Genomic DNA, 7,392 nt, shown 5'->3' with positions numbered 1-7,392 from the left:
TTTTAAGAGTACAGAATCTTTTTGTTCCTGTTCGGTTGAAAGGAAATAGTAAAAATTGGAAAGAGCCCTGGTTTTCAAGGGAAATTGGACATCTTGTTCGGAAAAAGAGAGAGATCTACAATAATTATAGGCAGCATGGAGTAAATGAGGTGCTTGAGGAGTATAAAGAATGTAAAAAGAATCTTAAGAAAGAAATTAGAAAAGCTAAAAGAAGATATGAGGTTGCTTTGGCAAGTAAGGTGAAAGTAAATCCAAAGGGTTTCTACAGCTATATTAATAGCAAAAGGATAACGAGGGATAAAATTGGTCCATTAGAGAGACAGACTGGACAGCTATCTGCAGAGCCAAAAGAGATGGGGGAGATATTGAACAATTTCTTTTCTTCGGTATTCACCAAGGAGAAGGATATTGAATTATGTGAGGTAAGGGAAACTAGTAGAGTAGTTATGGATACTATGAGTTTCAAAGTAAAAGAAGTACTGACACTTTTGAAAAATATAAAAGTGGATAAGTCTCCAGGTCCGAACAGGATATTCCCTAGGACATTGAGTGAAGTTAGTGTAGAAATAGCCGGGGCTATGACAGAAATATTTCAAATGTCATTAGAAACGGGAATAGTCCCCGAGGATTGGCATACTGCGCATGTTGTTCCATTGTTTAAAAAGGGTTCCAAGAGTAAACCTAGCAATTATAGACCTGTTAGTTTGACTTCAGTGGTGGGCAAATTAATGGAAAAGATACTTAGAGATAATATATATAAGCATCTGGATAAACAGGGTCTGATTAGGAACAGTCAACATGGATTTGTGCCTGGAAGGTCATGTTTGACTAATCTTCTTGAATTTTTTGAAGAGGTTACTCGGGAAATTGACGAGGGTACAGCAGTGGATGTTGTCTATATGGACTTCAGTAAGGCCTTTGACAAGGTTCCTCATGGAAGGTTGGTTAAGAAGGTTCAACTGTTTGGTATAAATGCAGGAGTAGCAAGATGGATTCAACAGTGGCTGAATGGGAGACGCCAGAGGGTAATGGTGGATGGCTGTTTGTCGGGTTGGAGGCAGGTGACTAGTGGGGTGCCTCAGGGATCTGTGTTGGGTCCTTTGTTGTTTGTCATGTACATCAATGATCTGGATGATGGTATGGTAAATTGGATTAGTAAGTATGCAGATGATACCAAGATAGGGGGTGTTGTGGATAATGAAGAGGATTTCCAAAGTCTACAGAGTGTCTCTGTTATGTCTTTATTATTTATTTTACTCTGATTATATGTTTATATTCCTGTTAATCTATGTAAGGTGTCCTTGAGATGTCTGAAAGGCGCCCAATAAATAAAATTTATTATTATTATTATTTAGGCCATTTGGAAGAATGGGCTGAAAGATGGCAGATGGAGTTTAATGCTGATAAATGTGAGGTGCTACACCTTGGCAGGACAAATCAAAATAGGACGTACATGGTAAGTGGTAGGGAATTGAAGAAGGCAGTTGAACAGAGGGATCTGGGAATAACCGTGCATAGTTCCTTGAAGGTGGAATCTCATATAGACAGGGTGGTAAAGAAAGCTTTTGGTATGCTAGCCTTTATAAATCAGAGCATTGAGTATAGAAGCTGGGATGTTATGTTAAAATTGTACAAGGCATTGGTGAGACCAAATCTGGAGTATGGTGTACAATTTTGGTCGCCCAATTATAGGAAGGATGTCAACAAAATAGAGAGAGTACAGAGGAGATTTACTAGAATGTTGCCTGGGTTTCAACAACTAAGTTACAGAGAAAGGTTGAATAAGTTAGGTCTTTATTCTCTGGAGCGCAGAAGGTTAAGGGGGGACTTGATAGAGGTCTTTAAAATGATGAGAGGGATAGACAGAGTTGATGTGGACAAGCTTTTCCCTTTGAGAATAGGGAAGATTCAAACAAGAGGACATGACTTCAGAATTAAGGGACAGAAGTTTAGGGGTAACATGAGGGGGAACTTCTTTACTCAGAGAGTGGTAGCGGTGTGGAATGAGCTTCCAGTGGAAGTGGTGGAGGCAGGTTCGTTGGTATCATTTAAAAATAAATTGGATAGGCATATGGATGAGAAGGGAATGGAGGGTTATGGTATGAGTGCAGGCAGGTGGGACTAAGGGAAAATAATTGTTCGGCACGGACTTGTAGGGCCGAGATGGCCTGTTTCTGTGCTGTAATTGTTATATGTTATATGTTATATATGTTATATGTTAGATGCTGGAAAATCGAAGGTAGACAAAATTGCTGGAGAAACTCAACTCTCCCGAAACGTTGCCTATTTCCTTCGCTCCATAGATGCTGCCGCACCCGCTGAGTTTCTCCAGCAATTTTGCCTACACTGAACTAATTCAGCTTCCCAAACGACTCTAACCAAGATGCCTTTAATACCTTCCCGATCAAAAGAAAAAAATATGCTGGAAATCCAAAATTAAAATAGAAACTGCTGAAAATAGCCAAAAGGTTAGGCCATGTGTGGGAAGAGAAACATTGAATGTTTCAGACTGAAAACTCTTTGTTAAATGCCTGATTAAGAAACTTCAATCTGAAACATTTACTCCGTTTATCTTCCCACAGACTTGGATGTGGAGAGGATGTTTCCACTAGTGGGAGAGTCTAGGACCAGAGACCACAGACTCAGAATTAAAGAACGTTCCTTTTGGAAGATGAGGAAGAATGTCTTTAGTCAGAGGGTGGTGAATCTGTGGAACTCATTGCCACAGATGCCTGTGGAGGCCAAGTTGGTGGCTATTTTTAAGGCAGAGATAGATCTGAACAGCGTGGATGTGGAGAGGATGTTTCTACCTTAACTGAACACATGCTCGTTTAGTGCGGGTGTCAGGGGTTATGGGGAGAAGGCATGAGAATGTGGTCAGGAGGGAGAGATAGATCAGCCATCAATGAATGGCGGAGTAGACTTGATGGGCCGAATGGTCTGCACTGATCATTTATGAGCTTATGAAGATACTGCCTATCCTGTTGACCACTGCCAGCATTTTCTGTTGTTGATTTAATACATTCCTAGTTGGTTTTGTTCAGATTGGAAACTTAAGCATTAAGGCCAGGAATCAATAGACAATAGGTGCAGGTGTAGGCCATTCGGCCCTTCGAGCCAGCACCACCATTCAATGTGATCATGGCTGATCATCCCCAATCAGTACCCCGTTCCTGCTTTCTCCCCATATCCCCTGACTCCGCTATCTATCTAGAGCTCTATCTAACTCTCTCTTGAAAGCATCCAGAGAATTGGCCTCCACTGCCTTCTGAGGCAGAGAATTCCACAGATTCACAACTCTGGGTGAAAAAGTTTTTCCTCATCTCCGTTCTAAATGGCCTACTACTTATTCTTAAACTGTGGCCCCTGGTTCTGGACTCCCCCAACATCAGGAACATGTTTCCTGCCTCTAGCGTGTCCAATCCCTTAATAATCTTATATGTTTCAATGAGATATCCTCTCATCCTTCTAAATTCCAGAGTGTACAAGCCCAGCCGCTCCATTCGCTCAGCATATGACAGGTCCACCATCCTGGGAATTAACCTCGTGAACCTACGCTGCACTCCCTCAATAGCAAGAATGTCCTTCCTCAAATTAGGGGACCAAAACTGCAAACAATACTCCAGGTGTGCTCTCACTGGGGCTCTGTACAACTGCAGAAGGAACTCTTTGCTCCTATATTTGATTCCTCTTGTTATAAAGGCCAGCATGCCATTCGCTTTCTTCACTGCCTGCTGTACCTGCATGCTTACTTTCATAGACTGATGTACAAGGACCCCCAGGTCCCGTTGTACTTCCCCTTTTCCCAACTTGACGCCATTTAGATAGTAATCTGCCTTCCTGTTTTTGCTACCGAAGTGGATAACCTCACATTTATCCGCATTAAACTTCATCTGCCATGCATCTGCCCACTCCCCCAAGTCACCCTGCATTCTCATAGCATCCCCCTCACAGTTCACACTGCCACCCAGCTTTCTGTCATCTGCAAATTTGCTAATGTTACTTTGAACAGTTGCACATCATGGGTACTGATACCTTACGTTGCACAACATTAGAGAATTCACTGTTCATATCATTAAGTGTAAGCCTCGACTTCCTGACCAACAGCATCCAGTCAGTGAGGATAGGGGACAAATCATCCTCTATGATAATCCTCAACACTGGTGCTCCACAAGGGTGTGTTCTCAACCCCCTTCTTTACTCCATGTACACCCACCACTGTGCAACCGTGTACACGTCTAATTCAATCTACAAATTCACTGACGACATCAACATTGTGGGCCGGATATCAAATACTGACAGAGGAGAGCAAGGAGATCGAGAACTTTGTGTCCTGGTGTCATAGTCATAGAGTGATACAGTGTGGAAACAGGCCCTTCGGCCCAACTTGCCCACACCGGCCAACAATGTCCCAGCTACACTAGTCGAGACAACATTCTCTCTCTCAATGTCGGCAAGACAAAGGAGACAGTGATGGGCTTCAGGAAGTGAAGCGGTTCACAAACCCCAGTTTGCATTGACGAAGTAGAGATGGGTGAAAACTTCACATTCCTAGGAGTCAACATCACCAACAACTTCTCCTGGACCACCCATATTGAAGCAACCACCAAGAAAGCACATCAACACCTCTACTTCCTTAGAAGGCTTAGGAAGTTTGGCATGTCCCCTACAACTCTCACCAACTTCTACAGATGTATTTTATCAGGATGCATCACAGCTCGGTTTGGGAACAGCTCCATCCAAGACCGCAAGAAATTGCAGCAAATTGTGGACGCAGCCCAGCCCATCACACAGACCAACCTCCCTTCCATTGGCTCCATCTGCGCCTCACGCTGCCTCGGCAAGGCCAGCAGCATCATCAAGGACCAGTCGCACCCTGGCCACTCCCTCTTCTCCCCTCTCCCATCAGGCAAGAGGTACAGAAGTGTGAAAACGCACACCTCCAGATTCAGGGACAGTTTCTTCCCAGCTGTTATCAGGCAACTGAATCATCCTTCCACAACCAGAGAGCGGTCCTGAACTACTATCTACCTCATTCCTTCCCCTGGGAGTATCTTTGATGGGTCTTTATTGGCTTTACCTTGCACTAAACGTTATTCCCTTATTATGTATGTATCTGTACATAGTGGATGGCTTGATTGTAATCATGTATTGTATTTCCGCTGACTGGTTAGCACGCAACAAAAGCTTTTCACTGTACCTCGGTACACGTGACAATCAACTAAACTGAACTGAACTAACACAGATTCGGAGTCCCTGATGTAGAGCAGGCCATATCGTGATATGCAAGTGATTAAGAAAGAACTGCAGATGCTGGTAAAATCGAAGGTAGACACAGAAGAAGGGTCTCGACCCGAAACGTCACCAATTCCTTCTCTCCATAGATGCTGCCTCACCTGCTGAGTTTATCCAGTATTTTGTGATAGGCAAGTGTTTATATTGAATTGTTTCTAGTTTTGGCTTTAGGAATACAGCACGGAAACAGCCCCTTCCGCCCACCGAGCCCACACCAACCAACGATCACCCGTACGTACACTAGTCCTATTCGACACACTAGGGACGATTTACAGAAGCCAATTAACCTACAAACCTGCAAGCCCTTGGGATGTGGGAAGAAACCGGAGCACCCGGAGAAAACCCACGCAGGTCACGGGGAGAAGGTACAAACTCTGTACAGGCAGCACCCGTAGTCAGGATGGAACCCGGGTCTCTGGCGCTGTGAGGCAGCAACTCTACCGCTGCGCCACCGTGCCGACTTCGAATGGAAAACAATCAAAATATATTTGAAAGCTTCACATTTAAATGGAGGGATATTGCGGAGTTAAAATAAAACGACTTGAAATTTAATTCTTAGTAGTAGAAAAATTGTAATTTATGCAAGAGTGTAACGACTTTCAAAATGATCCACGAGTGAAGAGAATACTGATAATGTCCATTTGGGAAAACTGTTGGGTTAGTTGAACCTATATGTAGCACAGGTCAGCCTGCAGCTGTAGTCAATTTACATCTCCTATTCAATAAACAACTGATATGCTTATTACTACACAGACTAATCACCTTGCCGAATGCAACACAGGCACCATAAGACGTAGGGTGCAGGAAGGAACTGCAGATGCTGGTTTAAACCAAAGGTAGACAGAAAAAGCTGGAGTAACTCAGCGGGGCAGGCAGCATCTCTGGAGAGAAGGAATGGGTGAAGTTTCGGGTCGAGACCCGTCTCCAGACAGAGTCATTTCATTTCACTGCACATCTCGTATGTGTATGTGACGAATAAACTTGACTTGGCTTGAAAGGGAAAACGAGAGATATTAAACGGTGATGCAGAGAGATATAATAACATAGACAATAGGTGGAGGAGTAGGCCATTCGGCCCTTCGAGCCAGCACTGCCATTCAATATGATCACGGCTGATCATCCAAAATCAGTGCCCCGTTCCTGCTTATAGGATCAGAAAGGCCATTCGGCCCATCGAGTCCGCACCTCAGTGGTGGAGGCACGTCACCAAAGCAGTAAGAACCACGAATGTCCCTTGCCAGTCTGAAGAAGGGTCTCGACCCGAAACGTCACCCATTCCTTCTCTCCAGAGTATAGGGCTCTGGTAAGACTACATCTGGAGTATTGTGTACAGTTTTGGTCTCCTAATTTGAGGAAGGACATCTTAGACACTTAGAATAAAGAGGAAGCCATTTAAGACTGAGGTGAGAAAAAACTTTTTCACCCAGAGAGTTGTGAATTTGTGGAATTCCCTGCCACAGAGGGCAGTGGAGGCCAAGTCACTGGATGGATTTAAGAGAGAGTTAGATAGAGCTCTAGGGGCTAGTGGAGTCAAGGGATATGGGGAGAAGGCAGGCACGGGTTATTGATTGGGGACGATCAGCCATGATCACAATGAATGGCAGTGCTGGCTCGAAGGGCTGAATGGCCTCCTCCTGCACCTATTTTCTATGTTTCTATGCTGCCTGTCCCGCAGAGTTACTCCTGCCTTTTGTGTCCATCCCTTGTTACAGGTTGGAACTTGATCGGTGAAAGTAAAAGAGTGCTTGGGTGCACTTGATTTGAGCAATGGTCTATACCTAATATACGTAAAACATGTCAGATTGTAAATGGCCCATAATTGATTTAACAAATGACAAAAGTAGTAAAACTACCTCAATAAAGTGGCACACCACTACATTAAAATAAACACTGCATTTCTCAGTTGCTTATCCAGAGGTTGCTAAGGCAAAGTGATTCACAATTGTCTTCTTTGAATTTAATGTCTAATTTGCACATGAAATGCAAGACAAACAAGTTGGCAATTAAAGCAACAATGCGCTATGTACATGAAGAGCAGCCTTGAATCTACATTCCACCTTGTGCACCCCCACCATGGTTCAAAGTATTTGCAGAAAA

Source organism: Amblyraja radiata, chromosome 5 (genome assembly GCF_010909765.2).
Source record: "Amblyraja radiata isolate CabotCenter1 chromosome 5, sAmbRad1.1.pri, whole genome shotgun sequence".
In the NCBI taxonomy this organism is placed as follows: domain Eukaryota; kingdom Metazoa; phylum Chordata; class Chondrichthyes; order Rajiformes; family Rajidae; genus Amblyraja; species Amblyraja radiata.
Note: the sequence above shows the minus strand (reverse complement) of the source record.